The sequence below is a fragment of the Sphaeramia orbicularis genome, chromosome 14 (genome assembly GCF_902148855.1).
Source record: "Sphaeramia orbicularis chromosome 14, fSphaOr1.1, whole genome shotgun sequence".
NCBI lineage: Eukaryota > Metazoa > Chordata > Actinopteri > Kurtiformes > Apogonidae > Sphaeramia > Sphaeramia orbicularis.
Window position 1 is genome coordinate 37,403,394 of NC_043970.1, and position 13,517 is coordinate 37,416,910.

A 13,517-nucleotide genomic window follows, 5' to 3' on the forward strand; every position below is an offset into this window, starting at 1 on the left:
TCAGTAAGGTGACACTGGAGTCTCCACTCTTATTGCCAGTCATCTCTGTCACCATCAGTCAACACATCGCTCTCTCCAACGACCGTCGGCAGGGCCATGTGTTTGCCATGCACTTTATTGAAGTGAGTGGAAGGCGAGGCTTGCAAACAGCTGCCTTGTTGTCTCCTAAATGTCTCCAAACAGGCCAGAAACCAGATCAAATAGCCCGCGCCAAAACCTGGATACCCACACTGTAATTACAGTCTGAGCTTACAACTCCATTTCCTGCAGGGAGGGAAGTGCGGTGGGGTGTAAGTCGGCTGAAATAGCACAATTACCAAACTCTCTCATTGTTCAAAGTCTTGTCTTTGGTTACTTGTGGTCGTGCCATTTCTCATGAGGCGTTCAGATGATGCCGTCATCCATAATGAGTTACGGTGGAGTGGGTTTTAGCGCTTTACAGGATCGGTCATGGACAATTTGACAGGAATCTATGTCTTACAAATGGCTTTATTGTTTATACTAATTAAATATTAGCCTGTTAATCACTCAGATTACTGGAAACTGCCTGTGTTATTGGTTTAGATAGAAATCGGTCAAACAGAATAAGACTTGGAGAGGTGAATATCTGTTATTTTTCAGTCTTTCTGTAGAAAATAGTTCCTGTGAAGGCACAAGTTTTGTAGGTTATCCACAGAAATTGGGACATTGTTTCTGGAAAGAGATTAGAGTTATCTGAGAAAGGCAAATAAAATGTCTTCACTCCTTCAGGTCGAACTGACCCTTCGGTATTTATGCCCAGATTTTATAACACATCGAGTTCAGTCTTACTCAAGCCCTAAATGTGAACCAATTATTCGCACGGCAAAGGGGTAATCTAGTTTAGAAAATGTAATGTGACAATAACAAACACATGATAATATACCACATACCATAGTTGGGCTTAGAAGCTGTGTCTTTACCACATTGTAGACGTGACAGACATGCTACTGCTTCTAAAAGGATGACTCATAGCAGCACAGTAGGGCATCATACAGTTGCACAGGTTTTGCTATTGGCATATTGACAACATGCCTCCTTTTTCAGCAGAGAAAAAAGGAAACAGAGGAAGCTTTGTAGTCACTTTGGAGAACAAACCAGCTCGCGTCCTCCACCTGCCTACCCATCTGTTCTTTACACATCAATTAGGGTTGTCAATACCTCGGCAAGCTTCGCTGTGTTTCATTAAAATTATCTATACGCAGAAGAAATCATCAAATTATGAGTGAATCCTAATTTATACTGACAGAAGTAGCACTCAAAGGGGTGAGCAGTGGGCCTAAACATCCTCTTCCTGTCATCACAGAGGCAGCAATCATAGGCTGAAATTGCCGTTTGAAGCTTAGTCGCCTATTTCCGGCATCTTTTTTTCTTTTTTTTTTTTCATGGCTCCCCTTTTTGCTAAAATTAGCAATAGCGGTAATAAGTAATCAAAAAAAAAGTGGCGGCTGAATTCCTGCTTGTCACAGAACAGTCATGCATTTGATAAGAGAATTTCACAGTCCCGAAGATTCATTACATAACCATTTTTGACGACACCTCTTGATGAAGTATTAAGTTATTTGTGCATTCAGCTGTGGTAAATTAAAAAAAATATGCCCTGTCACTTTTACTTTTCTTAATGTAACTGTATGGTGTTTTCGCAGCCATCTACAAAACTAAACTCTGCTCTCACGCTCTTAATGGCAATGGTTAATAATATTATCTAGTCTGCACATTCTTACCACTAAGGGCCAAAAAAAAACACACCATGGGGCACCAGGGACTCCTACATTGGGGCATCAAAGAAAAACGGGACTAAACCGAGCAGGAACTCTATTTAGCAGCGGGTGCTGACAGGACAAGTCAGCTATCCCCTCTCCTTAAAGGTCTCAAGTGTGACCGCCTGAGGGGCCCGGCACAATACCGCTCAAGCTCCCACCTCGGGCTGTAGACAGATGGATGGCCCCCAACATTAGTTCCAGTGGTTTTAGGAACGTTGACCTCTTTTTTTGCTGGTCATAACACTGAAATAGACAGACATAGTGAGGCAAAACCACGAGTCGCTGCCGTCTGAGCTGTAAAATGCACAGCAGCTCTTTTCTCTTGTGGGTGTTTTTTGCATTTTAAATGAAAAACTCATATATGCCCTACAGATGAAGCGCAGGATCCAAATTCGTTATTGCTTTGTTTTTCATGTGCAGGATTTTCCTGTGCTGTCATTGGCGGAAGATTAAAGTAAGTGAATAAAAAAAAAAAGAAGATGTGATGTGCATAAATTCAGTCGGTGTCAAAATGTCCCCATCAAACATCCTCGCAGCCTTGACGACAGCAACTGCCAACTTCACCTCCAGAGAAGCGTTTCCCCTTCCCCGTATCCTCTTTCCCCTAAAAAAATTGGGACGCATCCGAAATGTTGACAGAATACTTTCAAAGAGGCCTTTGTATGCAACTCTGTGTGTCTGAATGAAAGGAAAAAACATTTGCGAATGTGTTTGTTGTGATGTAGGTATGATCACTCACGCATTTGCATCCAATGATTCTGTACTTTAAGCTACAGATCACGGCAAATGTGCTTTTCTGAAAGTAATTAAGCATCATCAACAAGTATTTCAGTCAGGCTGAAACAAAATTTGGGTTTGTCAGAGACATTAAAATGTAATCCATGTGCTGTCAGGCCCAGATGTCTAACCAGGTGGGCTTTCCATACAGGTGTTATACAGTATTAACACAATCCATAAGATAGACAAGGCCTACACAGTTGCTGCAGGTAGGATTTTCTACTCACTATTACCATTTAGTTTCATGTAAACTTAATTAGTGGTAATTAAAATGAAATCAGTGAATATTTGGCCATTTTAGGGCTTTCTGTGCAATAAAGCTAAAGTAATATAGCTGAAGTGACATGCACAAGTACAATAATGATTTTCCAGCAGTGTTTTTACCAAACACCCCCTCCTTTTTGTCTCTTCAGTGTCTGACCACCCGTCTAACAAGGCTGCATGGTTTTCATTAAGTTTCACCACTGAGACACTCAGTCAGATCTTCATGTTTACCCGCCGTTTTATTGTCTGCAAACTTTTCCGGTTTGCACGACAAGATTCTTTTGAGTCAAAAGCAAAGCCCACGGGTACAGCCGGAGCTGTCACCGCCTTGACTTTGCTGGTAAGTTGGATGCATCCGTGAGAGCCTGGCACTTGAAAGCTCAGTGTGGGAAAGAGCGAACTGATAATGGATCATTTTCAGCAGCCGTGTATCAAGGTGACGCTGTGTTGGAGGGATTTTGACAGCCGCTGTCAATGATTTAATGGCCGGCTTCAGAACTGGCAGTGACAGCTCTTTTCGAAAAGTGGCAGTCGCTAGATACCTGTTATTTTTGAGATGGGAGTTTTGATACACAAATAGTGACTAGGGGATATAAGACGGGAAGAGTGGCTTTGGCTATTTGTTCTTTGAGGCAGCCTTGTTCGATAACTGATGCCTGCGCTTGATGCTCCAAAAGGAAATGCTCATTAAAAGAATGTAGCTGAGGTGACGAGGCAATTAGACGTCCTCTTCTACTTGTTATCTCTTAAGTGCAACTCACTGCCAAAATCAAACGCTGTGGTGGCATTTAGAGTATGATAGGCAGCCGGATCTGAAAACATCTCTCTTGGTCCTTTTTCCTCCTCCCTTGTATCCGTTTCTACAGTTTCTTAATTATATGTCAGGACCCATGCTCCTTGAAATCTTTTCAACAGTAAGTGAAGGGTACATTTATCCACTTCTTCCATTGAGGGTGATGCTATCACATTTAAATAAAGGATTCGTCATTACTACAATTACACATTCTGACAATTTTGTATATGATTAGAACTCATTCATTTTACCTTATCATAACCCATTCTCTTTACTCTGTCAGCACTGTATCATCAGGGAAAGGAAACTTTATATTTATTATGAGCGCTGTGCTGAATCATTCAACCAAGCCAAAATGACTATGCAGCTTGTCAATGGGCTGAATAGTTTCTGATGTCTTAAAGTGCCCCGTCATTAATTACTCTGAATCCTAAAGTCTAAATTATAGGTCTCCTCATTTAGATTATTAAGAGTTGGAATGGAAAGGGAGTTTAAAATCCAGATCACGTTGCTACAGCTTAAATCTAATTATCCGTCAGTCAGTGCAGATATGCAAAACATCCCCTCGCGGTTATATACATGTGAAGTGATTTTACTTCTGGGTAAATGGTCTCAGTTCAGGAAGTTTCTGTCGCGACCCTTTCCTTGCTTAAAGTGACATGCCTGAGGTATGTGGTCAGACAGATGTCGGTAGATAGCAGCCTGAGTGCAGATCTAATAGGAGCCTGTTAATCCTGAAATATGCTGCTATGGGACAGGAAACCCATGGCGTTTCCCCCCAGCTGTGTTCAGCCCACCCGCAACCATGTGGCATGACCCGTCCTGGAGCCCCTCGAGGATTTCCTCTCTGATAGGAGTGGGCGAGGAAACATACACTAATGAAATGTTAATTAATGGAAAGAAAAGGTCCAGTCTTCAAGAACGCGATGCTGGTGCTTCAGTATTAAATACCATTACTTTGGTTTAAAAACGTGCATACATTGTGCAACTAAAATGAATACACTTTCCATACAGGATTTCACTGCTGCATTGATACGTAAAGGATCTAAACTCTCCTTCTTTCCACAAAAACTTTCTAGGATTAAAGAGTTTCTACTGAAGTTGCTCTTCTTTTATGAATCACCTAAGCCTATATGTAGTATCTACCGCTGCTTGCCTCCCTCTTATATTTTCTCCTCAATTTCCACTTGTCTCTTCCTGCTCTCATCAAACAGAACACTTTCAGCAAAATAGAGTGAAGAGGCAGAGTCTATTCACCACATACAGTACAGTTTCTGCTCCCCATGCTTTCAAATCCCCATCCAAAATCCCCTCTGTGTAGTCAGTGGAGAAAATCGATGCTTGTTAATGGTGGCCTACTGGAACTCAAACTGACAACTCTTGGCAGAATTCACAATAATTTGAAGATTGTTGGACTGGTTGTAAGCCTTGAGGGCTGTGAATTCTTTGGTAAGTTGCATTTGAAGTTTCCTAATTGTTAATTTTAGAAGAGTCTCCACATGATCGACATTTGATGTTTTGCAGAAGCCAATACTTGTGTTTCTGCGGAAGTGTATTCCAATGTCAGAGTAAATAAACGTAGTATTTATGCAAAAGCACTGTTTGTCGCCCTCCCAGAGGCTAAATCAAAGCCTAATCGCATCCCAAGCCTCTCAGCCATGTTGCACCATAAGGAACTTTTGCGTAAAAATGGTCTTTGAGGCTCGACTGTCTGTTCCTGTTGGACCAGAAAAGACACAACTGTTTTCTCTCTATCTAAAGCAAGCTGCTTCTGCCTTGACAAGCTGCCCAAACATCTAGCCAGAACTCATTTCTGCTGCTTCGCAAGAGGGAAGGGGCCAGGCTCACAGGGAGCATGAAACAGAGTTGTTAGTGGAAAGGGCATTTTTTTGGAACCGCCGGGGGATGCTGGATCTTTTTGCTCCCAATTTCCATGATCCCTGCTTTTCAAAAAAGAACGCCGAAAGAACCAGCTCTAGCCCCTACACACATAGCCACAAGAGAGTCATGATAAAAACACCCAATTTCCTTTTGGAAACGTTGACCCTGCCCCATTTAGATGCTTAGCACTGACACAGGCTCAATTAAGGAGGTTGTCTCTTTATGGCCGGCACTTTGTATTCTCATGCAAGTGCCTCATTTTGTTGTCCCCACAGGGTCAAAGAGTGGGAGGCTGCAGAGAAAGCACTCTAGCCTTCCTCCTTCACCACTGCCAATTTAACTTTGAATGCACATTTGCAAATCAATTCCCTGGCTTTGGTGCGAATCGAAAGCTTCAGTATAGGAGGCAACAAAGCTGTAAAACAACAAATTCCCTTCGAAGGAAAGCCAAAGAATTGCAGATGAGGGAGGGATAGGTATAGGAAAAACGCCGAATTCCCTTTGATCAACATCTGAAGCCCTTCCCCCTCACTTCTCTCCACTGTCCTCTTCATATAAAGCCTCTTCAATAGCAGTTGCATTTACTTTCATAGCATCTATACTGAAATTCCAGCTTAGAAAGACTTGTCATAATATTAACAGAGCGGCCTTTTTAAGTAGAACTGGGTGGAGAAGGTGGTTATCTGGAGTGCTGGCAGAGGGTTAGCTCATCTTAGCCTTAATTTTAGTTGCTAAGCCTTAGCATGGTTTAATCTTTCTTTTTTACAACAGAATGCTAGGGAGGGCAGACTCTTGATACAGAGCAGTATTCTGATTTATTTTCAGGTCCTTCATGGTGAAATGAAAGACATTTCTCACCCTGTCCGTGTGGAAGACTTGATAGAGCCGAAGTGCCACGCGTGTTTTATGTCCTTTTCCCTGCAGAGCTGTCTGTAGTGAACTGAGTATCTGTAATGCTACGCGTCATGACACATATACATTCTGTGAACCAGAGGGGACTCGAGGGTGGGGGAACAGGCTGGAGTTGTAGCGGTGAAACAGTTGGCAAGTAGGTGTAAGTATTTATTTATATTGACCTTGTGATTGAGCCTTGTACAAATATCAGGCAGTATGAGTACCCCTCATAGTTTTGTTGTGTGAGTCAGACCATCATTGTAGGATCACACTCTCTGTGTTTGGAAAATAGTGTCAGACTTGGTGGAGTGAAGGCATTTTCAGGCAGAGAAAGGTCTGTCGCCTATAAAGCAAACAGCCTGTCAAGTAAAATGACTTTTCATAGCTTTTTGTGTGCTAAATCTGCACATCTGTGAGATAACATTCTCTGCTATCTTACTTTTTACTGCTACTTTATATTTTAAGCCTAAGTTTTACAAATGACCTGTCAAAGCATTTTGTCTCCAGCAGCTTACGTCTAATCATACATGTGAGGGAAGCTGACAGTCAACTCATCTGACCTGCGAGAGGCATTTTAAGTTGTCAAAGCCAAACCTCATTATCAATTATAAAAGGGGAAGGCTGCAGATTTAGCAGGATACAAGTTTTTTTAAGTGCTAGTTTAACATTTGTAATGTTTTACTTGACATTTTTCAGTGAATAATCTTTGCACTTTCCTTAGCATAATCAAACCGGTTATCTTAAATTGCAATATTTCCCAGAATAATGGCCATATTTTCCACCAAATTGCCTTTGTGAGAGCCAAGCTATTATTAAGTTAAAAAAAAAGTAAAAAAGTTGCATTATCTGAGAGAGGTAAGAGTCCATTAACCAGTACCTAGTGAAAATTGTGAAATTGAACATTTGTGTAAGTACTTGGGTGTTATAATGGATTGTGAAGTTCAAAGCACATTGAGTATTTGTGTTATAAATTAGCAGAAGAATATTCTAACCTGTTCACACTAATGCAGATATTCAGCAAAATGGGTATTTTTCCTCTCATTTGACCATTTCGTCCCCATATAAATGGTTTTTAAAATTGGGATTTTTAAAAACTCTTTCCAAAGTGTAGATTTTAGAAACTTGATGGCGTCACACCCCATTTTACTCATGTGTATTATGGCCTGAAACATCAAATCTAGCTGGACTGGTGCTATTGACAAATGCATACCATGTAAAGAAAACCCTATGAATACCCTAGTGCTAGAAGTACTGAAGTCACATTTTTGGACAATTCAAGTTGAGCAAATAAACATGTATTTGTTAAGCTAGGTCCACCCTATAAATTTTTTCAACTTTTAACACCAGGGTCTTCACTTCCACAACCACAACTGACACTTAAGGTAATGCAAATTTATAACTGAACTTGTTGCTTCACCTTCATGAAATATTGAAGCCTCTGCGCCTGCTGTGCTACGTCCAGTATTATCCACGGTGTCCACAACAACAGTTGGACAACAACTTTGGTTTGTCTTTGGACCAGTTTGGAGTTGTTTTGCATTGTCGTGTGGACAGAATTTCTTTTTAAAACAGAGGAAGAATATGATGTGTGTTAGTGTGAACAGGGCATTAGCTTGTTGGTTAAGCAGAACAATCATATTAGCTTTTTGTAACTCCAGTGTAAAAAGTATTATTAGATATTGCATGGCAGTTTGTCACTCTCACCTCAGTAGAGCTAAACATCAAGGTTGACAGTCTGGCAAAGATATTGATTAAAGATAAACAATCCATCCAAAAATACTCCATGTTACACCATGAGTATGAACTATTACCCTCAGATAAACATTTCAAAGCCAGTAAACACAAACGCAACTGGTTTAGGTTTTCTTTTCACCCCGTCTCATCTTTATCGTCTTATGAGTATATGAGGTATTGATAAGTGTCTAGTCTGGTGTTCTGTCTTGAACCTGTTCCTTCCCATCTAATTTGTATTAATTTTCTCCTATTTACCATTCCAAATTCCATAGTTTATAACTGAAGAACCACCAGGCCAAAATTAAACAGTGACACCTCATTTGAAACGTAATTACAAAAATTTTCTTCTTTCAGTATGTGGCGAAAATATAACCAGACATCAGGTTTAACTGAAACATTTTTTTTCTTTCTTTTTTACCCATTTTTTAATCGGAATATTATTGATGCATAATAGGCCTAATGATGGTAGGATGTCCCATTAACTCCAATCACTATCCAGGTGATTCTTTGACTAATTATGTTTTGGTGTTCATGAATATTATAACATTAACTTAGCGACTCAATTGCAGAGAATCTAAGCATTGTAACGTGGTATAGCATGCCTATATTGACAAAAGTTTTGTTGTAGAAACTTTAATGTATTAAATACAAAATGGCAACCTGATCATGGGAATGGAGAGGCTAATGTGCTTGTCTGCTGACGTTGGGATCAGATTATAGTGTTGCATTGTAATTATATTATCTTAATCATGGGTCTTTTTGCATTAGCGTCACTTCTCTTGCTAATAAAGGATTGAGCCTCGTTCTTGCAACATCTAACTCCAGAGCAGAGGGACTGATTTTGTAAGAGTCACTGGGTGTTGGTCTGATGTTCTTGCCTTTACAGAGGAAGTAAATCTGCTTAGGGATGAAAGCCCACTTTTGTTGGTGGTGAAATAAGGCTGGGGTGGGGGCTGATGGAGGGGGTATGAGGGCCGGGGATCTACTGTAGATCTTTGGCAGTGCTTCTCCATTCTTGTTTTATATCAGCAGGACACACCGAGCCACTTGTTCTTGCAATAGATGAGGAAAAGTTCAGCCTCAGCACTTTGCCATCCTCCATTACAGAGAGGACATTGCAGCAGGAGTTTGTGCACCCCGTGGCTGTTTTTTTTTTTCCCACCCATTTTTCTCATTTGTTCTTCTGCTCTTTTGCTTGGCACACTTATTTTTCTGTCACCCTTTCAGGCTTTTTCTGTTCCCTTTTTGTTCCGAGTTAAAATGACTTTGAAGTTGTTGGACAGTAATTCACAGTGGATGCATTTTGTCCTGATGGTTAAACACAATCCACATACAGAGTACACCTCACCATCTGTCAGTTTGGACTCACCAGGTATGCAGGGAAAAAGCTCCTGCTGAGCGGAATAATTAAAATAAACACTGCTGCTTTTCTATAACACACAGTATATAATTACACCACAAGATGAGTTTAAGTGGTTTGATCAAAATATAGTTTTACACTGGGAGATTTGTGACACAGCACTTCTAAAAATTAAACATGTTTGCCACCAGCATGAACAGATCATCAGTGTTTTTCCACCTGCATGAATCTCCTCCTGTATGCATAGACATGTTTTTAACACAGTGGGTATAATGAATGACTTTAAAGCCAAATTATAATTTCAAGGTTTTCATTTTTATTTAGATTTTCAGTATAGTTTTTGATTCCTGCTTAGCTTTAATTAGTTTTACAAGTGCATACATAGTTTTTGTTGTATTTCCATTTAAATAAATGTATTATTTTCATTATTTATTTTATACTTTATAATAAGGAAAGCCTTGATAGAAGCTGATAGAGGCATCAGTGCAAAGCATCACTGGGAAATGAGATGGAAAACATTGCTCATTGTACCTTTTATTTCATATTTGCGATTCATATTTGTTGACTTTCATTTCCGTTTCACAGTGACGTTAACAGTCACAACCAAAAGCATCTACTGATCTAAAATGTTTATGAATTATTACACCGCTAATCCTATCAATGCATGGAAATAATTGAGATAAAATGCAGTTTGTCATCTTTTCATGGCTGGGGCGCTGTTAAGGGAGGGGGGGTAAACTTGACAAATTCATGGGGCCCAGCATTTGTGGGGGGCCCATAGAGCATTGATTGATACAGGTTAGTTAGTGGTGAAAATTTCATGCAAGGTCCGCTGTATAATAGAGGCATAGAAGTTGGGAGTTGGACGTTGAAAGAATGTAAAGTTTCACTTTCGTTTTTCACCAGCGCAAGTTACATTAGTTATGGATTGCACCCCCACGTATTTACCTATACATGACAGCGGATGTTTTAATGTTAATTTGATCAAAAAGGTCACTTTTACTTGAATTTTTTCTGTTTTGATATAATAACCTTTGAATTTACTCTGAGCTTTTATGAAGATCTACATGATCAACTGATTAAATATAAGAAAATACCTAATTTTCACTGAAAAATGCAAAACGCTGAGCATAAATCACTTTGGAAAAGGTCACATGTAGAAGAAAAATCATGTAGGTCTTTAAGGATTAACTATTACAACCCTGTTTTTAAAAGTGCGAGTTGCCTTTTTTTAAAATGACAATATAATAATGATAGTTTGCAGCGGCAAAAGCCAATACCCAAATAGATTGTCGATACCATCCCACACTACACCCAAATAAACAGACTCTGAAAACACATTATGCATTCACTTTATTAAAAGACAGGGATCATCTGGATCATTGGACAAACTCACAATCAAAAATGTGAGAATAGACATAAAAGTAACTGCGATAATAATGTCAGAGTGGTTTTATCATTTGAACTGTGTTATTTTCCATCAAAAGTCTATCTGCACTAATTAATCAGCCAAACTATTAGATCAGTCTATCTCTATTTAAAAGCAAGGTAGAATCAATATAGTATGTGATCCAGCTATATCTGATTATATTCACTGCTCATGTTCTAGTGCTGAAGTTGTTTTCTGAAGATCTACACATGGAACTGATATGTCAGTACAATGCAAAAGTCTTATTCCACCTTTATCTTCATTGCTTTTGCAGGATTGAAATGAACACATATTTCTTTCTCTTTTCTTCAGATCCAACAAGAAAATACAGACATTATGTGCACAAAGACACAAAAACACCTGAGCTAAATGTTTTGTAATGATTTAAGTCACTATTTAGTATGACCTCTGACCCCATGACAAGAAGCAGCACAAATATTTAGAAACATCTAACGTGTCTTGAAAGAAACTGGTATAAAATATCAGAAAATAAACATCATTAATCTCACATTGTCTGAACAAAAAGGTTAAAGACATGTTGGTCAAATGAGGTCACACTAAACTACTCCCACTTTAGTTTATAGAAGCTGTTTTTTCTCTGAAACTTTGGTTTTTGCTGTTGTACATACTTCCCATATATCCAGATTGGATCTTAATACAGAGACTGAACTGAACTTAACTAAACCAACAAACATATTGTCGGAGTAGGACTTATACACAAGATGGTATAGTTGGATTTTACTCAAGAGAGATGATGAGATTGTTGTTTAATTATGTAGTTTCTTGACGGCTGTAGCATTATGACTCATCATTTTCATTTTGTGTTCAGAGCCATGTGTTGTCCTTGTTGTTTCCCCCCCTACATTCATTTTTATTAATAGAGATACAGTGTGATAACAGTGTTACTACCACTGATGGCTGACAGCTATAGGATCTACACTTAAATCCATCCAGAAGACTCACTTCTTGTTGTTCCTCGTTTCCCTCCCATTCAACATGCATGTCAAACAGACCCCAGGCCGGACTCCTACAGCATAACATCCCTGTGGTTTCATTAGCTCACATGTTGCTTTGAGAGTTGCTGCCATCCCATTGCAGTGCACCGCAGGCAGAAGCTAATAGGTCCTTAGAGGGTCCGGGCTTTCCTATTAGACACTCTTCTCAAGACAAGCGGTGATGTTTTCAGGGCTGCAGCTGTCCATTTAACTTGATTTGACTTCATCTTTCCCAGCCTTACTCTTATCTGCTATATAGATTTGCCCTCAGTTTGGGATAGACATCTGGGGAATTAAACTTGGCGTATGCATTCTAATAAAATATTCATAGTTGTGCTGTCAGTGTTGTACTAGACAGTGTGGAGCTGTGGAGCCGGACGTGGTGTCATTGGAACATTTCTTAATGCCATTTCCAATAGTGACACCTTGGCTTTGATTTCATTCCAGTCACTTCGATACCAATTTATGATTTTAACAAAAACACTCTTACACAATAAAGGGTCACCACTTTGGTGACACTTCGCACACAGCTCAATAATACCATGGTAGTAGTTAGATAAAGAGATAATACATGTAATTACCATTGTGGTAACTTTAATCATAGCTAATGTGAATTATAATGGTATTTACCATATTTTAATACTTAAAATGTCCTTATGATATAAATGTTTCTTTTATTTCAAGGTAATAACCAATCATCAAACCAGGCATATCATTAGTACAGTTTTAACTTGAAATTTTGGAAATATGACTTAAGTTGAATTTTAGCTTCATAATAAGGGAACTGCCATCTAATTGGTTACATTACTGGAGTTATTACATGATATTATTGGATTAATACCAATTAATCTCCATTGTGGTTCCATGTTATTACTGAGCTGTAATGTACATTGTTTGATTCCCTCATAACAAAAATTTTAACCTGTTAACCGAAATTTTGTATAATTTAAATCCATTTTTAATGTGTTTTTTGAGGTTTATATTATTCTGCAGTGTGAAAATATGGACTTGCTCAGTACCCCACAACATGGCCTCCAGAAAAACATGTCAATAAGAAAACCCTTATCTTGTGATTTATTAAGGATGAACCAATCGTATATGAGATAAAATGTGTTAGCCTAGCACCTTTTCTAATTCTAATGATAAAACAGTGCTTATGTTAGGAAAGCTAACCCTGAAATGTGTCACCAATGACTGAACAACCTCCAAATGAAAGAAATATTAGAAACCGGTGGATGGATTTTACTAATTGAGATTCATTTCAACATATTTTGAGTCTTTCTGCGTATAAACAGAACAGTAGTGAGTTGATCATTGTGATGCTAACGGTTAGCAAAGCTAGCTGTGTGAATTTGTATGAAACCATGTCCTGTTAGTTTAGTTAAAGTTATAACATAAGGGTTAATATTTTTATTATTAGTCATTTTGAGTGGCAAATATGTGATGATTTGGCCAGTGTTGGTAATTATTTGTCTCATGTTTAGCAGCTGCAGTGTACATGCTAACGGCTAATGCTAACAGCTAGAAAAGGGGTATAAACTGTGAACGTGGCTGCACACATACAGTATGTTACCATCATACATGGTGTGTTTTATGGAGTTTTTAAGTG

The 13,517-nt window shown here is 39.0% G+C and overlaps 1 protein-coding gene across 4 annotated transcripts in view; it reads left to right on the plus strand.

Moving 5' to 3' along the window:
• The window catches only part of robo3 (roundabout, axon guidance receptor, homolog 3 (Drosophila)), a 161,409-nt gene that overhangs the window by 3,080 nt on the left and 144,812 nt on the right, over nucleotides 1-13,517 (plus strand). The gene's annotated exons all lie outside the window — the stretch shown is intronic.